The following is a 12,736-nucleotide window of genomic DNA, read 5'->3' on the forward strand; positions in this document are numbered from 1 at the left end:
AACTTGCAAAGTCAGTTAAAATGTTCCTTATTTCATGTTTATCATCTATTCTGTAAGGAAAGAACAGTAGTTTATCAGTACTTTATTAGCCACTGTATGGTCTCAAGTAGATATGATTTGATAAATATATACACATATACATTCATATACATACATAGAAATACAGACAGATATAGATATAATGTGATCTCCACATGAGCAATGATTTTTTTTGTTTATATTGTCCATTATTTTATCCCAAGCACCTAGCAAAGTGCTGGCACATAGAAGGCTGTATCCAAATATAATCTTCTAATATCTACATAGTCTTCAAATACACACACACACACATATGGATGTGCATGAAGGCCCTCTCCCTCCTCCTTGGAATTCAGTTGTTGATTGATCTGCTGTGTGTGTTTTCATTTTCGAAGTATGCTGAGCTCTCCCTCCGTGAAGGCTCAGACGGTGTTCCACAGTTCTGTGTAGTCCTCGCCTCCCCAACACTTAGCGAGTGCTCACCAGACTCTTGCCCTTGGCTTCTCCGATTTGATTCTGGCCCACAGAGTCCCGGCCTGGCCCTGTGGGCTGCCTCTGCTTCAGCCCGGGTCTTGTGTCCCCAAATCCAGCTTGGAAAGGGACCTGGCTTCTTCTCCGCTTTGCTTTGATGTACTTCTTTTAACCTCTAAGCAGGCAACTAAAAATGACATAACTGACTGCTGGTCCCTTCCAAGCATTTCAGCATCCTTGTTAGCTTTTCCTTGGTGCCAATGGTTGATATTCAATTATATGCAATTAACAACTCTTGGAGAACGAAGTCAGCTGCTGGGTGATGCCCTATGCACACCAAGGCATGGTCCACAAAAGCCAGACAGGCCAGAAGGTGGGGGACTGGCTAAATTGATGGTCTTGCTAACCTGGCAACTTCCAAACAGAGTTCACCTGAAGGGACTGATACAGCAGTCACTAAACCCTGCTCTTTTCTCTATTAAAGAATGACACGCCTTCCTGAGACTAGCAGGGCCTGAGGACAATCATGTGTTTGCCTAGACTCTGGGACAGAGAAGCTGCGGAGTGGTATAGGAATTACAAGAAGGAACTTCCCAGATACAGGCTGACGGAGGGGCTTGTCTCACCCTCCCACAAAGTGAGGCTGATAGGGCGTGGCTGGTGTGGAGCCCTGTAAGGACCCTCATTTCTCTGACTCAATAGAGTATCCAGGCACCTCTGCCCAGTGAAGAAACTTGAGAACAGAGAACTTTCCAGGCCTAGTCCTCTTCCCCAGTAGGCAGTGGGACAGAGCAGGCAGGAGCGCTGGCTTACAGCCCATCACAGACGGATTTGAATCTCTGCTCTGCTACTCAAGACTTGCGTCATTTTAGGAAAGCTGCATAACTTCTCTGAGGTTCAGTTCCTGTAACTGTAAAATGGCAAAATTAATCACCTATCCCATAAGGTTGTGACAAGGATCGGTTGCCGGTGAGCGTAGTGTCGGGTGCATAGGAAGACCTTGGTGATTAGGTTCCCACTGTTCTCCTGTGATCATCATGACAAACAAGGTGGACCAGCTTCACAGGAGCCACGTCTGCTCACTCTGTCTGCCCACCTGAGCAGGGTTCAGCAGACCACATCTCCAGCGGCTGATCCAACTCCCTGATGCAATAATGCAAAATGTATATTTCATTCAAGATTTCATGAGGATTAAGTACAGAGGCCTCAGCACCCAACACATAATGGAAACAATAAAATTCCCCATTAAACACTTCAGTTCTTTCTTCAAAAGTTTCCCTTGACTGTACTCAACCTCACATTTTCTCCTTCTCTCCCCAAAACACAGATTGTAAAGCTCTCACGTGATGCCTGACAATCCAGCCCCACCCTCAGCTTCACACTCCCTGCTGCAGAACACAGGGCCAGGGCAGCAAATCCCTGCCGACCCAACAGCTGGTGTGGATCTGAAGCCCCACGGCTTTGGCCTAACCATCTGTCTGGGATGCTCCACTCTCCTGTTCTCAGGGAAGGAAAAAATGCAAGGCAACCTCAACGTGAGAAATGACAAATTTTGCTCACAGTTTCTCTGGGGCTGCTCAAGTTCACAAAGCAAGGTGAGTTCAGGGCTGTCCCCCCAGGCCTATGACTCCAAGGCCTCCCCGTCTTAGTCCCCCTTGTGCGTTTACCCTGGGCTTTAAGCAGACAGCTGGTTTCTGTCTTGTCCTGCATTGGTACAGTGTAATGAGAGTATTGGAGGTGCCCACATCAACTGCCTCCAACAGTCAGGATAGAAAGTGAACCAGAGTAGAAGGCCCCTGACTCCCTTTGAGTAATCAAACAAAAGGCATGGTTTCCTGGCACAACAGAACCACCCCACCCCCTACCCCCAGGCTCCTCCCTGACTTAACTCCCTGGCCATACCCTGCAGACCTGGGTCACACCTAATGCCCCCCTGTGCAGTGGTAGGAGGTGGAATATAAGGTTTACTATCCTACTGCTCTGTGTTTGAATCTTGGATTCCCCCACTTACTAGTGGGCAAGTTACTTAACCTCTCTGAGCCTTAGTTCCCCCAACCGTAAAATACGGATAATATTACCTTCCTCAGAGGATTATGGTTAAGAGCCAGTGCCTGGCACAACACACATTCCCAATGGAGGGTGAATATTTGTTTCTGATTTGGCAGAGCTGGGTTTGGGCTTCCTGCACCTATCTGATTGGCTTTATCATGATGGTCAGCTGAAAGGCCTGCATGCCTTCCTCAGGGGCTGGCTCCACCACCGCTGCAGCCACATTCCTTCTTCTGGCCTGGACACGGGATTTCATTCCCATCACCTTTGTTGTCCTCAGATAAAAAATAGACCAGTGGTCCTCAGCTGGGGCAATTTTGCCAAGTCCCCCACCCGCAGGGGCATTTGGCAACGTCTGGAGATGTTTTTGGCTGTCACAACTTGGGGGCCGGGGTACTACCTGCATCGAATAGGTGAGGCCAGGGATGCTGGTAAACATTGTACAATGAACAGGTCAGCCCCTGCAACAAAGGATTATCCAGTCCAAAATGTACATAGTGCTGAGGTTGAAAACCCTGAAATAGACCCTGTATCCAGAATGTTTGTGCTCACAGATAAAATGGTGCTTTTTATTGAGTGGGAAAAACAAGTGTTGGAGGCAACTATGTAAAAAGTAAGCATGTGGACAAAATCTCTCACAAGAGAAACAAGAATTGTTATCAGCAGAGTAAGATCTCAGATGGTTTTTCTTGCACTTTAAATCTTTCTATAATGTTGTTTGGGAAATAGATAAAGAAGAAATGAATTATTCTAGAGTGTGGCACAAGATTCAGCTGGCAATGTAAACAAGATAGCCAGCACTTGGAGACTCAATGACCTTCACACTCTCTCCATTCACCCAATGTGCCAATTTGTCCATACCCAGTGCACACTGAAAATGCATAAACAGAATCACACCAAGAGAATCAACACTTGGAGGGGTAAGAAAATGCATCAGTGTGGAAATAATTTAAGTAGGGATTTTATATTCATTTAATTTTTACTTCATTGTTCATTAAACCAGAAAATGACAGTGATTGCCATGACTGGTTAGGTCAGTCAGGACAAAAAAATTTCTGGTTTGACTGGTTTTTCCTTTTTGAAAATTTTCCAGAAACTATTTTGACCTGCCAAGTCATTAAAAACTGCCAAACCAATCTGTGTGTAAAACAGAGCTGAAGCAGAACAGGAGGTCAGAGGGGAAAAGTAAGCACTTTAAATACCTTCTACACTATAGGACAGATAGCTTCCATAATAACAAAAGAAAAAATATGACATTTATAATGAAATGAAGTGACTGAACATCAGAAGATGTTATTAAATCGAGGTGGAAAAAGACTCCAACATATAACACAAAAGGTTAATCTGGGCAAGACATTTAAAAGTCCTATTCATTCAAGGTCAAAGAATGGCTTAGATCCCAAAATACTATTAAAGAACTAGTTACACCCCATGTTAGCTGATCACGAGAGACACAGCAACTGCTTGTCGTCATTGTCAGCATGCTGGGCATGATCTGCATGTGATTTACATACAATATTTTTGCAGGCAGATTATGGCATTCACAAGTCTGAACTCTTTCCTATTTTTTTTCAAAGAGAAGGATCCATTGACTAATGGCGCAGATTTCTTTCAGGTATGTTTGTTTTAGCAGCTTTTGTCATTCCTGCCTCTAACTACTGGATGTTAGCAACCTCAGGAATTGTCCTTTTGGTTTACACATTAAGACTGATCAAGGCTAGGAAACAGGGCAATCAAACCTTTAATCTTTGAGATGGTTATGTAGTATGAGGTTGAGCTTAATTCTCTGGTAGAAAATGCCAAAGTTATGAAGTTATAAACTACATTATTTATGAAAGAGGAATGTGTCTTAACAAAAATTGACTTTAAGGCAGAATTGTGTAATGGTTACAGATTATTTGATCTGCCCATTCTACCCTGTCTAGTTTTGCTGTCTTGCTATAATAATCTTTTTATTCATTGATTATTATGCTGCACTCCACAAATGCTTCTAGGAAGCGCACACATACATACAATACACACACACACACACACACACACACATAGAGTAGTTGTTGGGGTGATAAAGCTGAGGAAAAAGACTTAAGCCAGAGAAGGATTAGAACACAGAATACATGCCATACAGTGCTATACAGTTCCCAGTGTGGGCTACAAATTTGGGGCCAAGCTTCTTAGCAGCCAAAGCACAAAGCACACTCCAATTATTACAAGGGTCACAGAAATAAAAAGGTCACTCAGAAGTAGAGTATTTCCTCCTTTTTTTTTTTTTGCTAAGGAAGATTTGCCCTGAGCTAACAACTGTGCCAATCTTCTTCTATTTTGTATGCGGGATGCCTCCACAGCATGGCTGACGAGTGGTGTAGGTCCGCACCTGCTATCCGAACACGCGAACCTGGGCCACCTTAGCAGAGTGCACTGAACTTAATCATGATGCCACAGGGCCGGCCCCTAGGCTATTTCTTGACTGTGAAACCTGAGAGAAAATTCTCTATTTTGTCTCATGATAGAAATTTCTTGAGGGATTTGTTAAACAATAGTAACATTTATGTTTTCTGTTTCATTACTTTCTGTGTTTATCCATATTGTTTTCAGAAAATGTTAATAGGACACAATTTTGAAAAACCACTGCCCTAGAGAAACTCACATATGTGTATAAGGAAGCATGCATAAGGGCATCTGTTACAGCCTTCTTGTATAGAAATAAAATAAATCTTCCTCATTAGGAGAATGGACGAAGTTTGATATATCCATACGTGGGAATATAATACAGCAGTTGAAATAAACAAAATGAATAAGATCTACATTATTAACATGGATAAGTCTTAAAAACACTGAATTTTAAAAAGCAAGTTGGAATATGATACATATAGTATGATTTGATTGACACAAAAGATGAAATCTCCTTGAATAATACTATATTGTGTCTATAGGTACATATAATTAACAAAAACACATACACGTGGATGGCAGGATACAGAACAACTTCAGGACAGTCATTCCCTCTAGGGCAGCAGAGAGGAATACGGGGGCTGTGGCACTGTTACAACTCCACACAGGGATGTGGGGTGGCACGGAGCTTCCACTGTATCTGGTTATCTTTGTTTAAAGAAAGTCGTATAAACAAATATAGCAAACCAATTAACAGTCTAATCTTGGTTGTGGGCGCTTGGATGTCTATTATTTTCTTCCCTGAACTTTTCTGTGTATTAAAATATTTAAACATAAAAAATTAAAATAATGAAAGGGAAGTTTGAGGACAGAGTCTGAAGGATCTAGAATACCATGCCTAGGATTCTGAACTTTATTCTCTAGGCAGTAAGAGTGTTTAAGCAGAGGGCAGCCTTGTCAGAGCTGTGCTGCAGAAAGATTACTCTACCTGCCATATAGAATCGACATGAAGGAAAGGGTTGGAGACGAAGAGATCCACTTGGAAGTTGTTGCAAAATGCCTGTTAAAAGAAATATTGTGCAACCTACCTTATTAGTTAGGAAACACACACATATTTGCTTAAAGTATATAAAACATTACTCTTGCTTTTTAGTTCCTGTGATACATCCTTAACACCATCCCTATACTCTGATGTCATATTCTCAAAGTTGTCCCACAGGGATTATTGGAACCTTCACTGTTCCATTTCACCAACAGGCTCGATGTCTCTTGACTCAGCTGTAGAGCTGAGAGCTGTAGAGCTGGTAGAGAAGACTTGGTCACTGTAGGCAGTGAGGGAGAATAACTGAGACTGAGGGTGGGGAGAGGATCCGAACTCAAGAAACATTATTGCTGTTATCAACAATACCCTAAGGGAAGCAACATAAAATTAAAACTGAAAGCAGATTTTGTGCAAATCACATGCCAATTCACTGGTGGCCCAGCTATTTTAAGTTCTGGCTTAGTTACATGTGATTAACACTAACACATCAAATCCAGGAAGGCACACATCTCATAATCCCTCACTTGTTCCTCCTTGCTGGGGGATCATTCCAAAGCATGTCTGTTACATCTTTCCCAAGAGTAAATTTGCCTGCACAGGAAGCTGTGGACCACGTCTGCTCCCTGTCTATGGTCTGTGTAGTGCCTTCAGTGGTACGTCAGGAATTTCCCATGAATCGGTGCACTGTTACTGACATAGAGCACTGTCCATCCTGGCTATAACTCTGTCTGCAGTGAGTATATTTCTACCAACATTTCTGCTTTCTCTTCTCACACTCCAGGGCTGGCTACCAAGTACTGCTTTAAAAAAGTCTCATAACTATGCTGATTGACTCAACTGTGTATTTGTGCTATCTAACCTCAGGGCCTTCCTCACAACCTTTTATTCATATTTCACTGTCTTCTCTTCTCCGTCCCCATGGGGCTGTTTCAAACTGTCAGGCATCTTAAGTGCCTCCAACACTCTGCTCCAGCAGTAGACGGCTTCCTTTTCCCCTTTACTAAGAAGGTATGAGCCTTCTTAGTCCGAAAGCAGTGCCTCAATGCCTCTAGTTCACGTTGATCGTCCCTGCCTCCCTTACATCGACTTCCTTATCTTCTCCCCACTTTGGGGAAATCTGGTGTGAGTATGGCTCCAGCACAGTCTTCAGGGCTGGAACAAGTGACCCAGGTCTGGCTCTTCAGTACTCTGAAATCCCCCAGCCACAATGATTGGATCAGAGGCAATCACATGACCTGGGGCTGGCCAATCAGAGTAATTCAAATCCTTAGCCATGGTGGTTGGTTTAAGAATGAGCTTAAGACTCAAATTGGTCTAGTCCAGGTCAATGCCAGGACTTAGGCATGACCTCCAAGAGGAAACCTCTCCTTTTTCTCTTTTCTTGATCCCAAGCGGATGAGTCCATCGTTGCTAGGGACAGGGCAGAGGCACCTGAGAATTGGAGACAATGTAATGGGGAGGGAGAAAGAAAACAAGTTCTGATGGCCATGTGTTGACTCCTAGGTGCAGCTCTGCCCTTGGACTTTTCACTACATGAACCAATGGCTTTCCTTTTTTGTTCAAGTCAGTTTGAGCAGGGTTTTCTGTCACCTGCTGTTGGACAAGCCTGGCTAATCCAATGTCTTCTCCCATTCCCCAAAGCAGCCTCTGCAGTCCTTCACAAGGCTCCACACAGCCCCTGTCCCACTTCTGCTCCCAGTCGACAGATGGCCTGCCTCCGACTCCATAGAGAAAGAGAAACTATCAGGCACAAAGTCCACAGCTTCTCTGACTTCTCATCCGGCCTCACCTCCATCAATGTTGGAACATCCTCAGAGGTGTACTTCCTCCTGTGCGCAGTGAGCCGGGCCACCTCTGCCCTGCATCCTGTCTACACTGCCCTCCTCTGGGACTTAGCTTTATCAATTACTCCCTCTTCCTTTTATCCTCAATCTTCCTGCTCCACTAGCTGTTTTTCTTCAGCATATGAAGATATATAAGCCTCTCACTAAAAAAAGAAAGAAAGAAAAAAAAGCAAACAATAATGAAACAAAGAAGGAAAGAAAAACAACTTTCCTTCTTCCTGAACATCAATCTATCATCCTTTTTCTTTCCTTTATTTCATAATGTGTCTGCTTCAGAAATGTTCTCTACTCCCTGTGCTTTCTCATGGTTCCCTCATTCTCAGCCTACTGCAATTAGGATGCGGCCCTTCCACTTTCCCGAAACTGCCAAGTGCAGTGGCCTAATTTCAACATTTTGCTCCTCAGTAACAGTTGATTCTGCTGATTTATCCTCCTCAGAATGGCCTTTCCAGCACTTCCCTCATAGATCTTACTGCTCCTTTTCAGTGGTTCTTCCTCTGCTTTCCATCTCTTAAGCCAACAATGCATAGCCTTTTTTGGATTACAAAACCTGTTGAAAATTTGACAAAGCCTATGGTTTGTTTCCCTAGAAACATGTCCTTTGCATGGTGTTGGTCAAGGTTGTTAGTTGTGAACTGAAGAGTATACTCCAGCTGGTTTAATTAGAAAGGGCTTTTCTAAGAGTATAGATAGTTCACATAATGGTTGGGAGGACGAAACTTCCAGGAACCCTAAGCCACACAATAGAACTGCTCTGCCTCTGCCGGTTAGAAAGCTTCCAAATAAAAAGTCACTACCAAGCCACTGGCACAAAAACTATCCCAGCTTTAGCAGGAACTGTGCCAGCAAAGTGGGTGCCCTGCACCCCACCCCTCTCTCCTCATGTAACTCCATTCCAGATCAAATCTCCCATGAGGTTCCCTGTCTTCAGGTGGCCTAGATTCTAATCAAGATCTCCCACAAGTCTTTCTTACTAGCAGAACCTAAATCTCCTCCAGAATCCTCGCCTCAAAGGGGAATGGCAGGCCGGCCCCGTGGCTTAGCAGTTAAGTGCGCACACTCCACTACTGGCGGCCCGGGGTTCGGATCCTGGGCGAGCACCGACGCACCATTTCTCCGGCCATGCTGAGGCCACGTCCCCCCACATACAGCAACTAGAAGGATGTGCAACTATGACATACAACTATCTACTGCGGCTTTGGGGGAAAAAAAAAAGGAAGAAGATTGGCAATAGATGTTAGCTCAGAGCCGGTCTTCCTCAGCAAAAACAGAGGAGGATTAGCATGGATGTTAGCTCAGGGCTGATGTTCCTCACAAAAAATAATAATAATAATAATAAATAAATAAATAAAAGGAGAATGGGGAATGTCGCTTCCACCTTTCCAGCTCTGCACTGTAGAAGGGGGCTAGACAGGAAAGTGTGAGGCTAGTCAATCTGCTGTATCACCATGTGCGCAGAAACGCAAAATCCAAAGACCAAAGTTCAAGAACCACATTTTAAATGTTAATGTTCCCAAGTGCTTTAGTCAGGATCTCTTTTTGGTTACAAGTGTTGGATCATAATTCAAATTGCCTTTAGTAGGAGAGGGAATTTATTGGCTCAGTGAGAATGTTCAAAAACGGAGCTAGCTTTGTCGCGTTTTGTCCTTGAGCGTGGGCATCAGGATTTCTCAGTCGGGTCTCTCTCCATCTCTCTGCAATGCTTGCCACTGCTTCTCTCTCAGGCAGGCTCTCCTTGCCGTGAGTAGTGGGCCAATGGCAATTCCCAGTTCACATTCCTACCAAGACAGCAACCCCAGCAGACAAAGAGCCCTCTTCCCAAAGAGTTTTAGCAGAAGACCTAGAGTGATGTCTGTTTGGGCCAGTGAGTCAGGTGCTCCTCCTTGACTCAGCCGTCATGACCAGGGGCTGCAGTGCTCTGATGAACCGTGTCTGAGTTGTGCAGCCCAATCCTGGGTCCAGGATATGGGGCCATCTCTACATGAACAAGCTGAACTGAGGTCTGGGCGTGGAGGTGTTCCCGAAAGGAAACAGTATCTTGTCACCAAAAGAAGAAGGATAGGTGATGGGAAGGCAAATTCAAGAGCAGTCCATTACACCAGAATTCTGTCTCCTGCCTTCTGTTCCACAGATTCCCTGTGGATAATCTCAGCTACTTCTGTGATTTCGATTACCGCCTTGATGTAGGACCCCCTTCTCTGGGCAAAATCTGAGATCATCTTCATCCAACGAAATAGAAATTTCAAGTTAGCAAAAGATATGGTCCAGCTGGAAGGAACTATGAGAAGGAGGAGGGGCACTGTCTTTTTATTCCTTATCTAAGACAATGGTAAACAACATTCTGAAATGACTGGCATTGCTTCTGGTCCTCTGCTGAAAATGGAATTGTTCACTGTTAGATAATCGAGCTCACTTTGTCAAAATGGTGGACACAGGCGTTTTTGTCTACAAAAGGGAATATTCTTTTTTTTTTGTGAGGGAGATCAGCCCTGAGCTAACATCCGTGCTAATCCTCCTCTTTTTGCTGAGGAAGACCGGCTCTGAGCTAACATCTATTGCCAATACTCCTCCTTTTTTCTTCCCCAAAGCCCCAGTAGATAGTTGTATGTCATAGCTACACATCCTTCTAGTTGCTGTATGTGGGACACGGCCTCAGCATGGCGGGAGAAGCGGTGCGTCAGTGCGCGCCCGGGATCCAAACCCGGGCCGCCAGTAGCGGAGCGCACACACTTAACCGCTAAGCCACCAGGCCGGCCCCAAAAGGGAATATTCTTAAAAACATATTTATTATTGCTTCTTCAAGAATAGAACTCTTGATCCTTGGGATCTTCAATTGGGATATTCAATTACTTATTTATCTCATTTATGGAAGGTGCTATGGTCACATCTAATCCCAATTCTTTTAGTTCCAAGCAAGCATGATTTTAGCAATTCTGTTGGTGTTGTATTTTCTCCTTCCTTAGTGTAGTTTATCTTCTATGAGAGAGGCATGCAGCTCTGGGTGGGTGACTACCTTAAAACCAGTTTTTTACACATGTTCTTGGGATAGAGGAAAAAACAAATTACATCCTGGTGTTATCTGCTGGTATCCTGTGATGTTCCTGATTACTATCTCCACCTAGACCCAAAGTTTCCTATCTTTAAAGGACATTTTTGTCTCAAGGTCCTAAAAACAATGATTCAACATACCTCAAATTAACTCATTTTCAACATTTGCTTTTTATTCAATATTCCCTATTTCAATTAATCATCATCTATCTTTTACCAAAGTAGAAACATCTGAGTCATCTGTCATCTCTCCCTCCTTTCATATCCAATTGGTCACCAAGCAGCATTACTGTCTCCTAAGTCTCTCTCAAGTCTGTTTCTTCCCTCCTCCTCTGGACTTCCTAAATCAGCAAGGCCCTTTCCAGGGGTTGTGGACATCTCACTTGGAGGTATAGCAAAAGCCTGAAAACTGGCTTCACGTCTCCAGTCTTCGTTCCATCATCACCAGGAAAGAGGACCAGACAAGGATCTGACCTTAGCTCTGGCTATAGACCTGTCCCCTCACTCACCATGTAATCTCCAGGAAATCGTTTCTCCTCCTTGGACCTCAGTTTCCTCATTTGTAAAATGAAAGGGTTGGATCTCCAAGGCCCCTCCAGCTCAAAAGTTCTGGAATTCTAGGTCCAAGAATTCTGCCCTGCCCCATTTACCTCACAGGGTTATTGTGAAAATTAATAGATAATGTGTGTGAACGTGCTTGAAACCTCTGACTTATGAGGTTTTAAATTTCTAGGCATATGATTGATTACTATTAATTCATCAGTGTCACTTCCAACTGGCCCTGAAGGTACAATAGATAACAGCTAACATTTATTGAGTACTTACTGTGTGCCAGATATGGTGCTAAGCTGTTTGCATTCATTATCTCTTTTAATTAACTAATATAAAAGGGGAAGTCTATCATCACTTACTATCATCATCACTATCACCGTTCTTAGAATGTGGTCTGCCTGTTGTCAGATAAGCCGTGTTTGCTGCGTCAGATCACCAGGTGAGCAGAGGCAGGCAGGCAGAGCAGATGAAATGACAACTGCCGGGAAAACATCCATGCAGCCGCAGAACAGTGGCCGGTCAGGGACAGACAGGGGGACAACCCTTGTGATACGCAGCACTCGGTAACCACGGCCTTGGGGAGCAGAGTCTCAGCTCCACCCGCCACGGCAAGGACGTACCGCAAACGTCTCCGGGTCCCTTGGAGACCTTTCCTACCGCATCTGTAGGCACGGAAACCACTGGCCCCAGTGTTTCTCAGCGGTTTGATTATGTCCCCTGAGAGGCAGACGTGCACAGCTTTTTCTTTTGCTCGCCTTTCTCTGCTCACAGCTGCTACTTTCAAATAGACGGTCTCTCTCACACTCACGTTTATTCACCAGTCTTCGTGACCCCTTTTCTCCTCCTCCTCCTCCAGGTGTTGCCTGGGAAATCTCAACCTCAGGAAAGTCTGTCTTCTCCCTCTGGCTCAGGCGGGGCTCCCCGGAAGCAGAGGGGACTCCTGGGCAGGTGTGCTAGTACAGGAGGGCTCCCAGGAGCATCATGCAGGGGAGGCAAGGAGGGAAGAAAGGCCAGAGGAAAGCTAAGCCAGGATGTGCTTTCGGGGGAAGTCCCCTCAACCTGATCCCACGGGAGCTCTGGAGCATATTTCACCACCACGTCTGTCCACCTTTGGCCCAGGGAGCAGGGCTCTTGTGCCCCTCTCCAGTCCCTGGGGTGGGGTGGGGCGGAGGGTAGCTTCCAGGCAGGCCTGGAGAGGTCGCTCCAGTCACCCACAGGCAGAACTCCGGGGAAGGTTGCAGCCTGAGTCATTATTAGCAACAGCACCTGAGCAGTCTACAGGCGCCTCCCTGGGGACCTGGGAGCATCTGCCACAGGCTTCTCA

Source organism: Diceros bicornis, chromosome 9 (genome assembly GCF_020826845.1).
Source record: "Diceros bicornis minor isolate mBicDic1 chromosome 9, mDicBic1.mat.cur, whole genome shotgun sequence".
In the NCBI taxonomy this organism is placed as follows: domain Eukaryota; kingdom Metazoa; phylum Chordata; class Mammalia; order Perissodactyla; family Rhinocerotidae; genus Diceros; species Diceros bicornis.